Source organism: Hyperoodon ampullatus (assembly GCF_949752795.1).
Source record: "Hyperoodon ampullatus genome assembly, chromosome: 6".
Classification (NCBI taxonomy): Eukaryota; Metazoa; Chordata; class Mammalia; order Artiodactyla; family Ziphiidae; genus Hyperoodon; species Hyperoodon ampullatus.
The window spans coordinates 74,848,387-74,868,666 of NC_136919.1; the positions used below are offsets into that span (position 1 = coordinate 74,848,387).

Here is a 20,280-nt window from a genome sequence, read left to right on the forward strand (position 1 = left end):
CCACCCATGTATTTCCACCATTTGACACGTAACCCTAGTTTCTCAGTAGCTAGCAAATGAAAGGGATAGCTTATCAACTTTCCTGTTAGTTCTCTTGGATAGAGGGAAACAAACACTTGGGGAAAGGTGTACATACCTTTTAAAAAGCATACATAACTTTTAAAACGTCAAGAGCAGTAAATAGGAAGGAAACTTAAAAAAAACCCAAAAATTAAAAGAAACTGAATTATACAACACTAAAACAGAAGTCAGGAAAAGGTTTTAACAGCAAACCTATAAACATGAAACTCCACTAGGAATCTGACATTAAATATGAAGGATGCAAAAGTAATAATGTGTTGAACCATTTTTGCAACCTTAGAAGCCACAGTAGATACAAAATTTAAGCAAAAGGGTCTCTGACCTTCTTAACCTTAGCTGAGTTTAGATCCACCCCCAGAACTCCCTTCCTGCCTAGTGTGAATGTAATTAAGGGGAAGCTGCAGTGGTAATTTCTCTCCTCATTAACTTCCTGATTGGTTTCAGCCTCAGGATTCCGCAGGGCAGTAGTTTGTCACCAATTCCAAATGGCCAATCGTTAATACTAATGTTTGTGTAACTAACTGCCAGCATCTGCCACGGCTTCTTGTACAACAATAATGGTGAAAGGGTACATTAGTGCTCCTGTGTTAATTCAGCTTGTGTTCATCAATAGGGAAATCTATGATGTAATTAGCAAAATGCACTGGGAGCTGAGTGCTGAAGTCATTTGTAGAGAACTAAATCATAGTAGAAGCTGTACTGGGTCCTGATGTGTTTGCCACCAATACTTATTATGTTTGGAATTTAATAAGGTATATTACCATGCTGAAAAGAGACCTTTTTACAAGAGAACACTGTTTACGCTTGTTATGGGTTTCGAGGTTTGCTGCAGCTAGTGGAACCACACAGAAATAAAAGAACAGAGCTGGGACTTAAGAAGCGGATCTTTAACCACTCCACTGGACCAAATTATCTGAGAAAGCCCCGTCTTCTAATTGTGACATATGGACAGACAGACAGACAGACAGATGGATAGTCTGGGATAGCTACCTCAATATCCAGTTAGGAAAGGAATGTTCTGAAAACTTAGTAAGTTAATAAATTTGAAAAACAGTGTGGATAATTTCCCGACAAGCAATTTACTTTTTTTTTTTTTTTTTTTTGCGGTACGCGGGCCTCTCACTGTTGCGGCCTCTCCCGTTGCGGAGCACAGGCTCCGGACGCGCAGGCCCAGCGGCCATGGCTCACGGGCCCAGCCGCTCCGCGGCACGTGGGATCTTCCCAGACCGGGACATGAACTCGTGTCTCCTGCATCGGCAGGCGGACTCGCAACCACTGCGCCACCAGGGAAGCCCACAATTTACTTTTGATATTGGTAGTATTTGTTTAGATTTACTAAGTTAAACAAAAAGAGTACTAATTTGAACCTAGGAAACCTGAAGCTTTCATTTTCTCACTGTTCATTAAGGCTTCTTACTAAATTTGAACTGTTATATGGATTTAAATTTCCCTGCAAATCCAAGATAATTTATGAATTGTGTTACATGCCCAAGGATGTTGTATCTACACAGACAGCAGACCTTGCTCTGACATCTTGTGACTATACAAGGATCTGGAGAGCCAACTAAGGGCCAACCAGAGTCTGTGAGTTAATTGGCCCACCCCCATCCCCACCTCAAGCCAGTGACGGAAGGTTCTCTGTACAGAAGAGATGGAGAAGGGAGTGAAATGAACATTTACTGACTACTTCTTGTATGTCACCTACTTTAATGAGTATGTAAATTTAACCCTCAAACCATTCACTGAGAGAATTATTCTCCCGTTTTACGAAGGAGGCCCTGTGGAAGCTGCCAAGGGCAGTGCAACATTGGTCAGCCCCCCCTCCTGGCTTGTTCTCACCCCTGCACCATCCCCACCCTTGGGTGTCACATTTAGTCACTGGCCACTGAACCGTCCTAATCTCTGTGTTAGTTTGAGGAGGTAAAATAACTGATCCTTGTCAACTTAATGCAGAGGCTATAAAGGAATAGGCAAGCGTTCTCCAGACATGTCCTGAGCTTCTGCCTACAGTTAACAGCTGACCTAGGGATGCTCCCACCCCAGCCACAAACACCCTGACTCCCCCATTCGGCCCAACTCGTGACTGAAAAAGGAAGGGGCGGGAATTCTGCAAAAGAAGGGATTTGGGGAGAGCCCCCCTTTTGCTCTCACTTGCCTTGTGGATACTTTCTTGGAAAATATTCCTCTGACCTGAGGGTGTGAAGATGTGCAGAGTGTGTCACCTCCATAGACTAGGGAGGCTCCAAGCATACTTAATGCATGACTGCACTCCAGAGAAGATCCAAATAAATGAACTCAACCTGTTTTGCAAAATACCTGTATTTTTTTTTTTTTTTTTTTTGCAGTACGCGGGCCTCTCACTGTTGTGGCCACTCCCGTTGCAGAGCACAGGCTCCGGACGCGCAGGCTCAGCGGCCATGGCTCACGGGCCCAGCCGCTCCGCGGCATGTGGGATCTTCCCAGACCGGGGCACGAACCCGTATCCCCTGCATCGGCAGGCGGACTCTCAACCACTGCGCCACCAGGGAAGCCCTACCTGTATTTTTTAAAGCTTTTCTCCACTCAAAATTTAAATCCATGTTCATTTCACTTCTGTTAAAGGCTTAGCATTGTCTCTGAATGTTGAAGTTAGGGACAGTATCTGTTTAACTCATTTTGTGTAGCACCTCATAAAAGGTCATCTGCATCAAAGATTTAGTGTTTATCTTAGTGACTCATGTCCAAAATTTATTTTACTATCATCCTTAAAGATGAAGGTACCCTCTTCATTTAAATGCAGCTTCATTAAACTTAACTGGGGGGAAGAATTAACAACCGATCATTTTAAATCATTTTATACCAATTAAAAATTAAAAAGCCAAAATTCTCTTTTTTTGCGTGTTGATTCTAATGAGCCCTGCAGAAGGGCTAATTTCAGCTCAAAAGGTTCCTCTTCATTATTTTGTAAAAATGCTAATGCCTACTGTCCACGGGACTGTGGGGAAAGAGATGCTGTTGGTAGCACTCGAAATTGGTTCAATCTTTCTGGACAGCAGCCTAGTGACATGTAATAAGAACCGTAAAACTGTTCATACCCTCTGACCTGGTAATTCCACTCTGGGGAATAAACCCAAAGAAAGAAAGAATAATTGGCCGGGCGATGCTCAACACACCACTCTTTGCATGAGCGAAGACGTCAGTGCTTTGCTCCGGCGCTGGGGGTGTGGGGTGTGGGGACGGGGGACAGGAAGCTTTCACAGGCAACAGACAATTCAGGATTATGCTACCCTGTAATCATCACTAGGCTCCCAGCATTTACAGAAATGGAAGAAATGACTTCTGGAGACCGAAGTAGAGATTTAAAAGTAAGAAAATGAAAAAAAAAAAAAAAAAAGGAAAAAGTGAGTAAACCTCTGAGGCTAACCCTGGTTTGAACCAGCAAACCCTGTATCTGTTTTCTCTCTACTAGCCTATTTGTCTACAGCAGATAAATGGTCTTTCTTTTATTATTATTTTAAAACAAACAAAAAAACCTTACACATAATCACTCTTACCAACGCTGCGGGGGGAAAAAAGATGATTTCAGTGATGCCATCTAACCACCAACCAATATTCTTTTTGGAAAATATTATAGACTGCACCCCCCCCCAAAACCCACCTCTCTAAAAAACAAAACAAAACCCAATCTAACTGCTAAATCTTTTGACACTGCAAAGACCCCTGACTTTTAACTTGAATGATCTGTTGGGAGTCGGTGGACCGGAACGAACAATTCTCTTCTAGTGATGTGAGAAACAGGATATTCGTGCTTGAGAAAAAAATTGTTCTTCCTCTAGATGTTAAATACTATTAAGCTCCCACTAAGAAACCATTTTAAAAATAAAAAATGCAAGTGGCATTCTTCAGCTGTTAGCAACTCTTCACCTAGACACTGACAGGTCTCTTTGGTTTCCTCCAGTTTGCAAGCCTAGGAGTCTGATGAAAAGCTGATGAAAATGTCTTAAACAATGAATTCTTCCGCTTCATGATAACCATAGTGTTTGGAAATAAAATCATGTCCAATCAATACCACTTAGCAGATATTTGATGTTTCACAATAGGACTCTTTTCCAGAGTAGAACTGCTACCCTTCTCACTAACATTTAAAATAACTAGGATTATCTTAGCTGTCCGAAGCTTGGCAGGTTCAGCTTGTACTTTCAAACAGCATTCATTCTTGGCACTCAGAAGAAGGGATAAAAGGTAAAGATATGAATGGAGATCTTTATTCCACCTGATCTATCAAGGATTAGCTCATTCTTTTCCAGTCCATGCCTGCACGCTAGTGAAGAGGAAGGCTAAGCTGTAACTGATGTAATTAGAAACCACAAGCTGAGAATAAAATAGCCCTTTATTAATCGCCCCCATTTACTATAAATTTACCAAAAATATAATAATCTTTGAAACAATTAAATGTGTTTTTTTTCCACCTGTGTGTCATCAAAGAGTAGTGGCTAGAGAGAGAGTCTGGTTAGGATCATGCTTTCCCTGAAAACATTATCTTAATTGTCAGTCTAAAATCTAACACCAGTTTTGAGAGGGGCCAGCTCTGCCCTGTGCACAGTGTAGGGAGAAGTGGCCAAGCCATCATAAAGGAGAGCTCCTGTGGATGGAATGAGGCGCATGTTCGGTGCTTCCTCCTCGATGCTGCTGCCACAGCCTTGGCAAGCTCTAGGAAAAGCCATCTTACAAACAAGGTGAACTGATAACAGAAAGCACATATTTAACCACTATCAACACTGCCTCATTCTCTCTAAATTTCATGTGTAACACGGATACAACACAAGATAACACTCAACTTCTTAATTCTCAAAACAAACAGCAGCCTATCAAGCTTCCTTTGGCAGCCCCTGGGAGAGAGTGTGAGGACCGGGACTCACAGGCTGGCCCTGCTGGAACTGCAGACTGGCTACCCTACTGCTCAAGGAATGAGGGGATAAGTGCACCCCACCTACCACCTTACCACCTACAGAGTTCAACAGATACACAAAGGGAAGAATGCACACAAAAAGGGAAAAGAGAAGGGACCCCGTTCAGCCTTCCACCTCACCTGGGACGCAGGCAGGATTATCTCAGGTGCAGGCATTCCTCCTCTTCCCCCCACTCCCACCCTCCATGACAGATTCTTCTGGACCACGGCAGGGCAGCTGCTGGGATCCCACACTCCCTGTTTATTCCATGGGGGGTGGGGGCGGGTCACCAAAACTACTCGAGTCTCAAAGCAAGCACGTGAATAAGTGATGTATCTGTGCCAGCGGCCCTACCCTGGCAGGGACTCACACCCTGAGCATGTCGTCAATCCTCACCTCCCCAGAACCCTCTTGTCCACTGGCAGTGGTGATGTTCCTGGCTGCTCCCTCACGCCCAAAGTGGCACCATGAGTCGTGGAGCCTTTTCTCACTGATATTTCTTCTTGCACTCCTTCTGAAATGAGCAAGTGCGTATGTGACAGGTCATTCATTATGACTGGCTCAGCTGACGTGTCTCATCCATGAAGGCAGCACTGGGTGATACACACAATGCAAAGATTCAAACATCCTCTAATTCACTGTGTTTTAACCAAAATATACTCAGCATCAAAACCTAAACCTAGTGTGGCCTTTTCTTCGCTTTCATGACAACATTCTGAGATAAATCCGCACACTGACTAATTCTGCTCTATCTTCCTCATCACTGAAATAACCACAACACCGACTTTGAAGAAATCCCCTCAACTACCTGGGCAATGAACTTAAACACCAGTTTCCTCCTCTGTAAAATGAGGCTAACAACAGGTCACTGTGATAATCATGGAGTACATAGTAGTTTCCTTACTTCCTTTGTCTTCAATTTCCGTGTCTTCACGTTAGAAGATCCTTGCTTTTGAAGGTGCCAGAATCCAATCAGTATTTAGTACAAGATCTGTTCCCTCCAGGCCACACATAATGTGCCTTGAGAGAGCCAGGAACCAGGGATACACATTTTACTTCCCTTGGGGCCTGCATGACAGCCAGAGTGTCAAATCCAGGAGGCAAACGACCTGGTCCTCATTTGGACAACAGGTCCCTCGTTACATAAGCTCTTCCTTTTTCATTTTTTGAGAAGGGGTGTCCAATCAAAATGAAGCAGCAGAATACCTCTGGACATACTAGACCAAAAATAGTGTTGTTATCCAATGATCAAGCCAACCATTCCTTCAGGCAGCAGTATTTGAAAGCAGGAAGAATCTTCCTTTTGAGCCTAAGTTTGTCCTAAAAGTTGAAAACTCTGGGAAGTACTAGGTACAGGTTTCAATGTCCCCAAAGAAGTAGGGGTCTCATTGCTCCTAATCGACAACTTTTGGGTACCTGGAGCCCTGATGGGATGAGGCTTGCTGGGGTACCAGAAGCTGACCTTCAGTCACAAGGCAACAAAGCAGGGCTAGGGTGAGGTGTGTGGGTTTTGCCAGAAGACCATCTCTTACTATCCGAAGACCTTGGGCAAGTACCTTACCCTCTCCGTGCCTCCATCTCCTCATCTGTACAATGGGGACACAGTACAGCACTTAGGATGGTTCTACACAAAGCTTTGGGGCCCCATTAAGCCCGATGCATCTGAAAAGCCCACACTACCATTGTACACAGCTGTACCATCTGGTCACCCACATGTGTGTCCCACAGACGCAGCACCGCAGCACTGGATGTGGTCCGAATTGAGCTCTATTCCTAGCATCACTCCCCTCAGCTGCCCCCATCTATACCCATCCTGCCCTGCTTAGTCTTTCTTGAGTGCTTGTCATCTCTGGTCCAGCTTCTCCTCTCTGAAGAGGCAGACCATTTTCCCACCACATACGTGTACTGACAAGGGCAGGAAGGCTGAGGGGGTCCTGCTCCCGGGCCCAGCTCTGTTCATTCTGGAGGGTCTGCTCCCGGGCCCAGCTCTGCTCATTCTGGAGGGTCTGTTAGGCCAGGCTGAGCCCAGTTCCCAACAGTGGCCACCTGAGAACAAGTGTGGAAAGACCATGAGCTCTGCCGTCAGACATGGCACCTCAGTAAACACCTCTGAGCATTAATTTCTTTCACTGTAAAAGGAGGTAATAATGATGTATTTCATAAAGTTGCTCAGAGGATGGAAGAGATGATAAATGACAAAACCATTTGTAAACGTGAAGACTCCTCTCCCCTGGCCTGAGTCTGTGCACTTCCCTAAGGAAGGAGTGTGATTTAGCCTCTGTCCTCCACTGCCTAAGACAGGACCAAGAAATTAGTAAGACTTTTATTAAACACTGGTTGGGAAAGAAAAAAAAAAAAAAGAATTAGTGTCAACACAGCTCAAACTTCCCTGAATGTTTTCAGACAAGTTTCAATTTCAATGTTCAGAGAAAGGTGACTTTTACTTTATTTGTGCTTCTTTACACGCCAGAAGGCTAAAAGTAAAGATGAATTCTGAACTGAAACCCAAGCCTGTTATATTGTGTCTTCCTGGGACTTCAGGTACACATGACATTACCTGAGGCCGGGCCAAAGGGGAAAGGGACTTGGCTGAACCAGGAGCAGGAGCAGAGCAAGGGGAACCTCCTCGAGAAAGAACCAGAAAGTCTATTAGATAAAACACTAACACCCGGTACACTGAAATTCAGCCAAGAACATCTACTGTACACTACCTAGCGCAGTGCCGTGCACCCAGCAGGTGCTTAATCATGGGCAGGGGAGTGAGAAAGACCCTGGAATGTGGTCTTCACAAGACATGCTGCCACCACAAAACAGGGCTAACCCACATACTGGCAAAGAGAGTCTCAAGTCTAAAACCACTTTAGAGGATTTTAAAGTGCAAAGGCTTTGTCTAATTTTGTCTGTATTTATTGGAAGGACCCTGGGCACCGACACAAGGAGAAAAGCCACATCAAACACACCCTGAGGCGTGATCTCAGCCACAGAGCCTGGCTCTGGACGAGCCCGCAGGACCACGTTCCTTGGGGACTCTGCAACGCAAACCACATATGGTACCACGGCTGGGTGGTCACAGGTGCAACTGCATTTGAAAACAGAGTTTAAACAGGTGTGTGATCATCTCAGAAACCAAGGCAGACCAGGCTAACAAGAGGCTCCACAAGTCACCTCTGGAAGAGAGTTCCCATTTGATTCTGGGAAAGCGGTTTTCTCAGATACAAAAGAAATCAAACCCGCAAAGCAGGCCGTGGCATTCGCCAGCCTAGAAACTAGGTTGGCTCTGTCCAGATATTTTGCAACAAGAGACATTTTTTTTTTTTTTTTTTTTTTGTGGTATGTGGGCCTCTCACTGTTGTGGCCTTTCCCGTTGCGGAGCACAGGCTCCGGACGCGCAGGCTCAGCGGCCATAGCTCACGGGCCCAGCCGCTCCGCGGCACGTGGGATCCTCCCAGACCGGGGCACGAACCCGCATCCCCTGCATCGGCAGGCGGACTCTCAACCTCTGCGCCACCAGGGAAGCCCAACAAGAGACATTTTTAAAGTAGCTTTGCTGAGAGTTTCCTTCACACTGAGAGGAAAGAATCACAGATGCTTCAACCTTAAAGGGTAATGTATGATGAAAATCTCCACCTTCATGGGACTCTTGTTAAGACTAAGAAAAAAGATTAAAGTTTTGGAGTCAACACCACTGCCAGGAGAGCCAGGCATGAGGAGAGGGAATGCAGTTGCTTTCTCACCTGGGGCCCGAAATGAGCTCGGTTTCCGGCTAATCCACCAGACTGCAGTCAGCCGTTCACTGTGGAATTACATCATCTCTGATAAAACATGCTGTTTAACAAAATATGTAAGATGTGCAGCTTCAGCCGTATGGCTTTGAGGAACTCTTCCATGGAAGCAACCTAAGTGTCCGTCGACAGATGAATGGATAAAGAAGATGTGGCACATATATACAATGGAATATTACTCAGCCATAAAAAGAAACGAAATTGAGTTATTGGTAGTGAGGTGGATGGACCTAGAGTCTGTCCTACAGAGTGAAGTAAGTCAGAAAGAGAAAAACAAATACCGTATGCTAACACATATATATGGAATCTTAAAAAAAAAATGGTTCTGAAGAACCTAGGGGCAGGACAGGAATAAAGAGGCAGACCTACTAGAGCATGGACTTGAGGACATGGGGAGGGGGAAGGGTAAGTTGGGACAGAGTGAGAGAGTGGCAGGGACATATATACACTACCGAACGTAAGGTAGATAGCTAGTGGGAAGCAGCCGCATAGCACAGGGAAATCAGCTCGGTGCTTTGTGACCACCTAGAGGGGTGGGATAGGGAGGGTGGGAGGGAGGGAGATGCAAGAGGGAAGAGATATGGGAACATATGTATATGTATAGCTGATTCACTTTGTTATAAAGCAGAAACTAACACACCATTGTAAATCAGTTATACTCCGATAAAGATGTTAAAAAAAATTCAGATACTTTGCAATGAAATGAATAAAAGAGAAAGTTCATAAGCCATTTCACAAGTAGAACTTGTGTAAAAGTTGCAGCTTATAATTTGAAAAGAAATACTGTGCCCCAAATGATATGCTAGTAGCAGGGTAGAAGACTGTGTCCAGTAAATTATTTTATCTTTACTGTCAGGAGATGATGCCTTCTTCTTCTTCAAAAAAAAAAACAAACGCAAAACTCCATCAGTATTGGCTATTAATACTATGCCAACTTTTCCTTCTCTTTCTTTCTAACTAGGGTTACAGGAAATTTAAAATGAGTAATTATTAGTATTTTTCTCGGGTACAGAAGAAGAAAGCAAACACCAGGACACATTTAAATAACATACACCAGATGAAATCAATCAGGATAGAAAATTCCAGGCATTTCCAGACAGGAGAATACATGCTTACTCAGTCACACAGGTTGTTTTACCTCCTAATTACAACACAGCCATCATGGGTGGGTAAGATAGTTCAGATTACAGGCTCAAGAATACGTTCTTTTGGAACGGTCCATGTTAAGGGTGAAGAGAAACAAGAAAGTAGCACAAACTATGTTTTTCCGAAAGAGTATTTACACACTTTGCATAAGACCCCAACTGCTAAAAAAACAAATCATATATGTCTTTCTGAAAACATTTTTCTATTTGTTTAAAATGCCTTCTGTTCAACTAGATCCCAAGAAAGGACTTCAGTGCTAAAGAGGTTTAATCTGTGGGTGATATAAGGCATTCAGGGAATGTGATTGTGCCCTCCCCCCTCCAGGGGTTTATGATATTTTTTAATTGTTTCAGGAGAGAAGACCTCACGTCTTGACAAGTATTTTAGTTTGCTTTCAAGAAAAGATTTTCCTTCTTCCCCCCAACTACATCCTGTCTGAAACTAAACTTAACTGTAGCCTTTTTTTCAGGGACTTCTCAGAACAACCCACGTTCTCTTTGGGCGAGAAGCTTCTGGGCAGGACCTGCTGGGGCTGGTCAACCAAGCTCAGCTCTGAACTAAATGAAGGAAACCAATGCTGGCAGGTACTTATCAAAGTATAAGACAACTTTCATTTAATTCTTCCTCCCAATGGTCAAAAAAATTGGTCTCCTTTCAGGATTTTGTTTTCGGCTTAAGGAAATTTTTATTGTGGTAAAATACACATAATGTAAAATTTACCATTTTAACCACTTTGAAGTGTACAGTTCAGCAGTATTAAATACATTCACGATGTTGTGCAACCGTAACTACCCAACCATCTCCGGAACTTTGTCACCTTTCCAAACTGAAACTCTGCACCTATTAAACAATAACTCCCCCCATTCCCTCTGCCCGGCCCCTGGTAACCACCCTTTTACTTTCTGGTTCTATGAATCTGACTACTCTAGGTACCTCATATAAGTGGAACCATACAGTATTTGTCTTTCTGTGACTGGTTTATTACACTTAGCATAATGTCTCCAAGGTTCATCCATGTTGCAGCATGTGGCAAAATTTCCCTCCTTCTTCAGGCTGAATAACATTTCATTCTAAGTACAGCCCACATTTTGTTTACTCAGGCATTTATCAGTGGACATATGGATGTGTCTGCCTTTTGGCTCTTGTGGATAATGCTGGTTATAAACACTGGTGTTCAAATATCTGTTCAAGTCCCTCTTTTCACTTTTTTTGTGTGTATACCCAGAAGTGGAATTGCTGGATCATATGTTAATTCTATTTTTAAGTTTTTGAGGAACCACCATACAGTTCTCCACAGCAGGGGCACCATTTTACATTCCCACCAGCAATGTACAAGGGCTCTGATTCTCCACATCTTCAGCAACACTGGTTATTTTCTGGGGTTTTTGTTTGATTGTTTGTTTGTTTTTTAATAATAGCCATCCTAAGGGGTGTGAAGTGTGGGATTTTGTCTTTTGATCCTTTTACACTAATCCTTTCCTGCACTACATCCTCTCTTCCCCAACCCTAACCTACCACCCAGTCTCTGTTTTATCATCACCAAACTTAACTGAAGAACTGGCCCACTGCCCACTACTCACTGGGTTATGCCTGGCAAACTGGTAGCTGTTTCACTCCCAGAAAAGCTTTCTCAAGGTCACCCATAGCCTGCTGGTCCCCAAAGCCAATGGCCTGTTGCAGTCTTTCCCTCTTTGCTCAGGAGCACTGACACCTAACATGTCCTCTCCCCTTCATCCCCCTCAGCTGCCCTCCAGGCTTTCTGCCCTCCTGGACCATCCTTCCCCAACACCAACCCTAGACACAGACTCTCCAAACTACTCCACTTGGTCCTCCCATCCACATAAGCTTTAAACATCACCTCCTTGCAAATGACTTCACAATTCCTATCTCTTGCCCCGATTTCTCACTGAGAACCACTTCTGTATATTAAATATTGGCTGAACATCTCCACCTGGATGAGTTTCCTGCAATGGAACCTCACCTGTTTAGAAGTGAACCCACCATCTTCTCCTCTCTTGGGTCCTGAGCATGCCCACATCACCTGCAGCTCAGGCTCTCTCAGACCCATCCCCCAACCTAAGCCACTGCTCTGTCCCGCTCTCTTGAACTGCACAGAGCCCTCCTGCATCTCCCTCCCTTCCCGTTACCCTCATCTGCTAGCATCTGGTTGCCCTGTCCAGTCTTTTCTACTTCATCTTAATTAATCCCAGTATGGCCAGTTAGTTATTCTTCCAGAAGCATGTCTTTAACAAGATGTTTCTTTCTAAATAAACACCTATGGAGACTTCTGAAGAGCTGAGAGTACAAAGATAGATCTCTGTGACAATGAACCTGAACCCTCAAGAAAGGTTCAGCATCCTGAAGGCGAGAAAGAAAAGAATCCATTTTGTAAATGTCTGTCATCAGAGACTGGGAGGCAGAGAACTTTGGCAATCACAGGAGAAATTATGAGTTGTTTGGAAAATTCATTTATGCAAAAAGAGATCATTATTCAGTGATGGCAAGTTAATGTGACCTCATGAATCTATCCTTAAACCCAGTCCTTGGATGGATGTAACTTCACTCTGGACACTAACAGAAATACCAGAAGGACAGAAGCTGGAAGACTGAACAGTATACAGACATTTTTTTCCCTCCAGAACAAAAGAAGCTTATAAAACTGCGACCTTAAAAAAAAAATAGGTAGGGCTTCCCTGGTGGCGCAGTGGTTGAGAGTCCGCCTTCTGATTCAGGGGACGCGGGTTCGTGCCCCGGTCTGGGAGGATCCCACATGCCGTGGAGCGGCTGGGCCCGTGAGCCATGGCCGCTGAGCCTGCGCGTCCGGAGCCTGTGCTCCGCAGCGGGAGAGGCCACAACAGTGAGAGGCCCGCGTACCGCAAAAAAAAAAAAAAAAAGGTAATATGGTGTCAGTGGACAGATTTTGCATAGATTGCTTTCATTATTGTTGACTGGTTGATGACTGACTGACGGAAGATGTGACAACACAATAAATAAGGTTGATTCTACAGACCGACATAGAACTCTGGCCCCAACAGTGAGCCAATCCACATTCTTCTCAAGCACACCTGAAACATTAATACAGCATGACCACGTACTGATCTACAAAGCCAAGTCTCCACAAATTTCAAAGATGCGTATCTTTCAAACCTTTGAAGTCTTGCAGATTTAAGTCTGTAGTCTATCAGAGTAACTACTAAGAAAAAAACCTTTCAGCTTTAAAAAAATGATAAAGGAGAATATAAATTTCACTGACTGACTAACCAACAGGCCAGCATTTGGCCACAACATAATTGATTGCACCCTTAGCGCTACTGTTGAAAGTAGTTAAGAGCTCAGGCACTGATTCCAACCCACACACTCCTCCTCGATCCCACACTCCAAGTAGATCAGGTATTTTCACACTTGGTTCATCTTCAGTGAAGACTGTAATTAAATCTTTAATTTGAAAACAAGAGCGAAAGCCCGGCACTCGCAGCATTATTGGCCGCCCTCAAAGCTTAGAGCAAAGAGCCATCAAGTACCAAATGGCGACCTCTGCTCCTTCAAGCTCAAGGAAACTGCTCATTTCAGAAGGTACCAGCTCATCTCAAAACTGACAAATTTACATGTGGAAATGCTTTCCACAGTTATCTGCAAGCTTCCTGGGGATCAGAAACATTATTTAAATTACATAAACTGTCAAGTTTATGTGCTGCCTGGCCTTTTGATTACACCGTAATTTTTAAAGCATCAATTTCAGAACATGCTTTATTTCATATTCAAGGTGTTGGAAGAGACCTCTTAGGGAGCTGAATACCCAGGAACACAATGACTACTGCTGATGCTCTTTATGTCTTTTTTTTTTGCGGTACGCGGGCCTCTCACTGCTGTGGCCTCTCCCGTTGCGGAGCACAGGCTCTGCATGCGCAGGCTCAGCGGCCATGGCTCACGGGCCCAGCCGCTCCGCGGCATGTGGGATCTTCCCGGACCGGGGCACGAACCCGCGTCCCCTGAATCGGCAGGCGGACTCTCAACCACTGCGCCACCAGGGAAGCCCCCTCTTTATGTCTTAACACTCTTCTTATGCATTAAAGAAGGCAGTGTGGTGCTAATTGGTTACTTAATACATGGAGTATGTCTTGAGCATCTGCTCTGTGCCCAGCACTATTGTAGATGAAGAGAATACAGCCATGAATAAAACAAGTCTCTTCTCATAAGGAAAAAACCAGGGACACCTGTAATCAGAGACACCTGGGAGCAGATTCTTACTGGTGATGTGACTGTGGGCAATAACGGAACACTATAAACCTCAATTCTGGACATTCGTTAATGGAAAACAATAATGTTAAGGGCTGTAGTCATTACAACTAAAATATATTCAGTCAACACTATTCCCTCCTCTGCTTTTCCCTTTCCATAATAAAGAAGCAGTAACTACTTCACAGGTACACCAGGCACCATCTGAAGCAAAATCAGGAGGAAGGTGAATTGTTTCTCAGTTACCCTTTTACCTGACCCTTTGCGCCTCCCTCACCTCTGTGCACTTCTTTTCTGCTCTTAGGTATCCGGTGCTCCCTGATCCTCTCCCCTGGTCTCCTCTCTGCCAAATGACACCTCACCCCTCCCCCCAACCCCTCCAGACACAGTTCTATTCTCTCAGTTTACTGCTTACTCTCTCAAGAGTTTACTCTTGATGAAAGGCATCCGGTTAAACTACTTCACTCAGGAGGTGAACTCAGGCTTCGAGCTCTAACCTCCTGTTGGTATCCTCATTTCAAAGTGGTGGCTTCTAGACATTGCAGAGATGTCACCTTTTGGGGCAGAGCAAATTTCTAAAGTGTTGCCTGTATCACTCAGTATACAGAAGGTACTGCTATTAAGTGGTGGATCCTAGAGTTTTACTTTTACTATGTCAGGTTTCCATAATTTATGGAAAAGATGCATCCTTGCTGAGTAAGGTTCCGGCCTCAGCCTGGTCTGCATCCCCACCCTAGAATGGTGTCACAGCCTTTCAAAGTATCTACCAGTACAAGAATCTCAAGCTGATAATCAGCTTCCCCTCCACTTGCTTTCCAGGAGCTTAATTAGAATGTAGTCCTGTGGCTCACCAGAAAACGACTGGTATTTAAAGAACTGACATTATAAGGCAGTTATTTTCGGCTAACAATAAGTCTCATGTTTTCTAGTGCTTCATGAGGCTCCAGGACTGTATGTGTCAGAGCACAGAATAAAATGAACTTCTAATTATCTTCGTTAGGAAATACTGCTATTTGTAACACTGAACCAGATAAGATTGTGAGAAAAAGAAAAGACACAAACATTAGCATTAGCTAATGAATGTGGTTGGTAGTTAAGGAGGAAGTTTTTTATAGTGCTAAACCAAGGTCATCCATTTATTTAAAAAGTCCTTAGAACCTTTTGTGAAAAAACAGACTATCAGATATCACAGGTTTTAATTTGCTTTAACAAACATGTATTGTTTTCATAGTAATAAAAAGTGACATAAAAGACAGAAAGCAAGGATAAAAGGAAATCAAAGAAAACAGGCCACCGCGGGGAGCACCGCTCTCTGCTCCTGCACTGTAGGAGTGAACTGCTTTCTTTATTGAGTGCAGGCTGGCAGACCCTGGGGCAATGAAACAGGACTCCTTAGGAAGGATGGACTATCGGCCCCAGCAGGAGCTGCTAAGTGCTGACTTAGGTAAGCAGGCCTGTGAAATGAGGTTCAGCCCACATTATTTATTAGCATAATAATCATCGCTATCATTCACTGAGCCCCTATCATGTTCCAGGCATCGTACTTATCATCTCCACAAAAACCCTTTGGGGAGGTGGGCATTAATATCCTCATTTGGCAGATTTAAAAACTTGAGGCTCAGAGAGGGTGATTAACATCCAAGGTCACACAAGTGCTGAGAGTCAGGGCCAGATTCTGTACTCAGGACTTGAACCTGGGACTGTCCACCACGAGGCCGCAGTACATTACAATGGGTTTGCCGGTTTGATTTCTCACGCAGCCTACTCCGCTGACACGACCCAGGGAGCCCTCTGCCATGAGCCCTCCTCTTCTTCATATTCACAAAGTTGCTGCCCAAGCTCCCCTCCAGAAAGCCATGATTTTGCTGAAAAAGAGCTTTGAAGCCCAAGCATCACCTGAGCTGCAGGTTTGCCTTTTCAAAATGAATCCAGGAAAGCAGCTACCCAGGGGGTCCCAACTCCCACATCTTTTCAATCTACTTTCCAAGCAGAAGAGATTTCAGGGACCCAACATGTAATTCGGTGGAGTGAAGGGCTGGGGAAAGGTATCCATCTGCTGCCTATCAGGTGTTTCAGAAAGTAAAGTAGGAGACACTTGGGAGAACCCTGCAGCCTCTTCAAAGGTGACCCCCTGTTGCAGAGCCTTCTGAGCCCCGAAACAGCAGAGCACAGAGGAGGGCCAGCAGAGCCTTCTGAGCCCCGAAACAGCAGAGCACAGAGGGGGGCCTCCCTCCTGGGCCAGCAGGGAGGATGCCAGGGGCCGTGGGGGGATGCTGACTTCTACCAAGACCCCCAGGCCTCTGGTAGGAGAGTCGGAAACAGAACCATAGGATCTAGGAATTTGAGAGCAACCAGATACCCAGATACCAAAAAGAGTGATATCAAGAAAAGGGGTTTTAGAGGGCTTCCCTAGTGGCGCAGTGGTTGAGAATCTGCCTGCTAATGCAGGGGACACGGGTTCAAGCCCTGGTCTGGGAGGATCCCACATGCCGCGGAGCAACTAGGCCCGTGAGCCACAACTACTGAGCCTGCGCGTCTGGAGCTTGTGCTCCACAGCAGGAGAGGTTGCGATAGTGAGAGGCCCGCGCACCGCGATGAAGAGTGGCCCCCGCTTGCCACAACTAGAGAAAGCCCTCGCACAGAAACAAAGACCCAACACAGCAAAAATAAATTAAATTAATAAATAAACTCCTACTCCCAACATCTTCTTAAAAAAAAGGGGGGGGTCTTAGGGACTTCCTTGGTGGTCCAGTGGCTAAGACTCCATGCTCCCAAGGCAGGGGGACCAGGTTCGGTCCCTGGTCAGAGAACCAGATCCCTCATGCTGCAACTCAAGATCCCGCATGCTGCAACTCAAGATCCCACATGCCACAACTAAAGATCCCAATGTCGCAATGAAGATCCCATGTGCTGCAACTAAGACCCGACGTGGCCAAATAAATAAATAAATAAACGTTTTTTAAGAAAGGGGGTCTTATTTTTCCCAAGTTACATTGGCCTGAGGAGAGGAGAAGAAAGGGGCACAGAAGACCCCTACTAATATACAAGTGTTACTTTTCCCTTCATCTGATTTAAGATAATGATGACGAGCTCAGCAAAGTGCACACCTGGAGGAAGGACAGCAGGGTGTAGGTGGGCTCCAAGGTGGATCCGTCCCATAGGCCTCCCGTTCACTAAGCACAAAGGGGCACAAGAGGGCTGAATTCTGGGCCGATCCATACAGGAGAGTTTTCAGAGTAGATAAGTAATTACCCAATTCCACCTCCTATGACCTTCCATGAAGGCAGGATAGAGACAGTGAAAAATGAACCAGTCACCCCAGCAAGCTCCAGCACCTCCCGGTCAGCAGTATCAAGGGCTCCTGACACATCTAACAGAAACACCACAGGGCCTGACCGGGGCCACCAGCGGGAAAACCTATCCATCAGCAAAGCTAACACAGTCCAGTTCAGGCTCAAATCTAAAGCCAGAGCATCGGGACGGTTAGCAGTACAGAAATACACTCCTGGATTCTACGGAATTTGTAAGACTATACTGTCCCTTGGGCGAGTCATGTTTGGGGCCTCAGTTTCCACATCTATAAAATGAGGGGGTTGAGCTCAGGGGCTTCAAACTGCTCTCTCAGAACTAAAATTCTTTGTGTTAACAACTTCTGAAATCTCCATTTCTTTTAAGCTCTAAAGGCTTAAGTGCCTACTTAAAGTCAGAATTAATCAAGTACAAAACAGAACTAGTTCAGTATCAAGTGATTACTCCTGAAGATATGGAGACCTTTCTTCCCTAGTGGAGACATTAACATTTTCTCTGTCAATAATGTACTAAGATTTTCCCAGTCACTGGAATTCAGCCACTGAACAGGAGGTTCACCTCCTCCGTCTCTGTGCTGATACAGAAGAGGAGCTTCCGGTGCCATGTGACAGCCTCTGCCTCACAATCAATCACTGACTTTGTTGGGAGACTTGGCTGAAATCTGATCACTGGCTAACTTTTCACAATGAATTTCCTAACACTATAATTTATTTGATATCTCGATTGGCTCAGTCTATGAATCCAGTCCTTAGAAGAGTGTCAATCACTGCTTTTTTGTGTGAATCGGAACTATTGCCCAATATGACCTCGCAGACCTGGACATACGCCTATTACAGAGAGAGGACACATCTTCAACTTTTCTTACAAAGGAGACAGCAGTGGAAATATAACTGTCCCCCACGCTGTGTCAGCAAGAAAGCAGGCAGAATTGCCTTCTCCTGTTCTTTGGTCTGTTTTCTCCAAGACTAGATCCTCTAGTAAGGAGAACTCAGCTACAAGAGATGAAAACTGCTAGTCTTTCCAAGCACCTCTGCTTGTGCATATGAGCTGGTGTTTTTATAGGGAGACTGACTGACTGGGATTCAGCACAAGTTAGCTGTTAGGGAGGATGGACTACACTGGAGGGGCTTGTCTTGCAACCCGTGTGACCTGCTCTTGTACTCAGTTTGTGGGGAGAGGAGGGAGAAGTGGTGGACGAAATGGTCCAGCCACTAGGCATCTCAGGCACTGTCCAGATGCTGGCTGAGGGTACCTCCCTTACTGCAAGGCCTCTCAAGAGGTACTCTGGCTTCCTGATGGAAATAAGACCCACTGGACTCCACTGTCCACCCACAAGATAGACAACAATGTATATATTCAAATATCACACTAGCAGAGGTTTGGGAGAAAGTGGTACTTTCATGCACTGCTGCCAGGAACGTAAACCAGTGCAGCCAGTCTTGGGGGTAATTTGGCAGTATTTAACACAATCTAAAATGCAGGCTTCTTTGAAATGTCCCTTCCTAGCATCTCCCCAGAAAAACACCAGCACCTGTGTACAAGGAGACTGCAGCATTTAAAACAACATGATTGTCGATAAAGAAGGAAATTAACCAATAAACTATGATCCTTCCAAACTTTGAAATAGTACGTGCCAGTTAAAAAGAATAAAGTAGATCTAATGCACCAACATGAAAGGTCTTTAAGACCAACTGTTGATTGAAAAAAGTAGATTTGAACAACAATCTGTTCACTATGATGACCCCCTTTACGCTAAAAAGTCAAGCAAACTATGTATTTCTACAAAAACACATATCCTCATAGCAAAAAGTCTGAAATGACATATATTAAGAGTTTAGCTCTTGATGTAATTGTTAAAATAAGTGAGATAAGGGAAGAGTAGGCCATAGCACAGTTCACACACCAAGATTACAACTGGTGGAAAAATATGCATGTGTGTTCAAAAAATAAACCTTGTCAGGAATTACAGAGAAAACGAAAACAGCAATGTTCTATCCAGTTAAGAAAAAAAAAAGTTATTTTAACTGTACATTCAGAATCATGTTCTTAAAAACAAGTTTTCCAAAGTTATTTTTGTCCACTCTCTTTTAAATCTCTGACTTAAAGAGTACTTTTTAGATGAACAAAGTACAAAAGACAGCTGTATAGCAAGTTTCATCTTGATGGAAGTATGAAATGGCTGACTGCAAACTAGAATGAAAGAAAAAACACACAGTAACTACAGTAGTTATATTGTTCATATAAACTAATTAAACTATTTTGATTTTTGAAAATTCTACTTTGCAAAAGATCTAACTCACTGATAAAATGTGCAGTGGGTATCATTATTATTCCCAATTTGTTTTAATACAGCAGGTCTTTATCTATCAGAGGACAATTCCTTAGGTTAAGTTAGTCATTTTCAGGTGTGTACATTAGGCCACTAGTTTACTAAATTATCTTGTTAATAAGTAGTCATGGGCTTCCCTGGTGGCGCAGTGCTTGAGGGTCCGCCTGCCGATGCAGGGGACGCGGGTTCGTGCCCCGGTCCGGGAGGGTCCCACGTGCCGCGGAGCGGCTGGGCCCGTGGGCCATGGCCGCTCAGCCTGCGCGACCGGAGCCTGTGCTCCGCAACGGGAGAGGCCACAGCAGTGAGAGGCCCGCGTACCGCAAAAAAAAAAAAAAATAAAAAAAAAAAAAAATAAGTAGTCATACACCTTCCAAAGCAAACAACTGACAACTAGAATAAAAATATACCATAATGTCTATGTTTGAAACATTATAAAATAGTAACGTTTTGTGACACATACCATGTTATT

The 20,280-nt window shown here is 44.4% G+C and overlaps 1 protein-coding gene across 1 annotated transcript in view; it reads right to left on the reverse strand.

The window, feature by feature from the left end:
- Positions 1 to 20,280, reverse strand: part of DMRT1 (doublesex and mab-3 related transcription factor 1) — a gene marked incomplete at both ends in the record, with an annotated part of 101,356 nt that overhangs the window by 567 nt on the left and 80,509 nt on the right. The gene's annotated exons all lie outside the window — the stretch shown is intronic.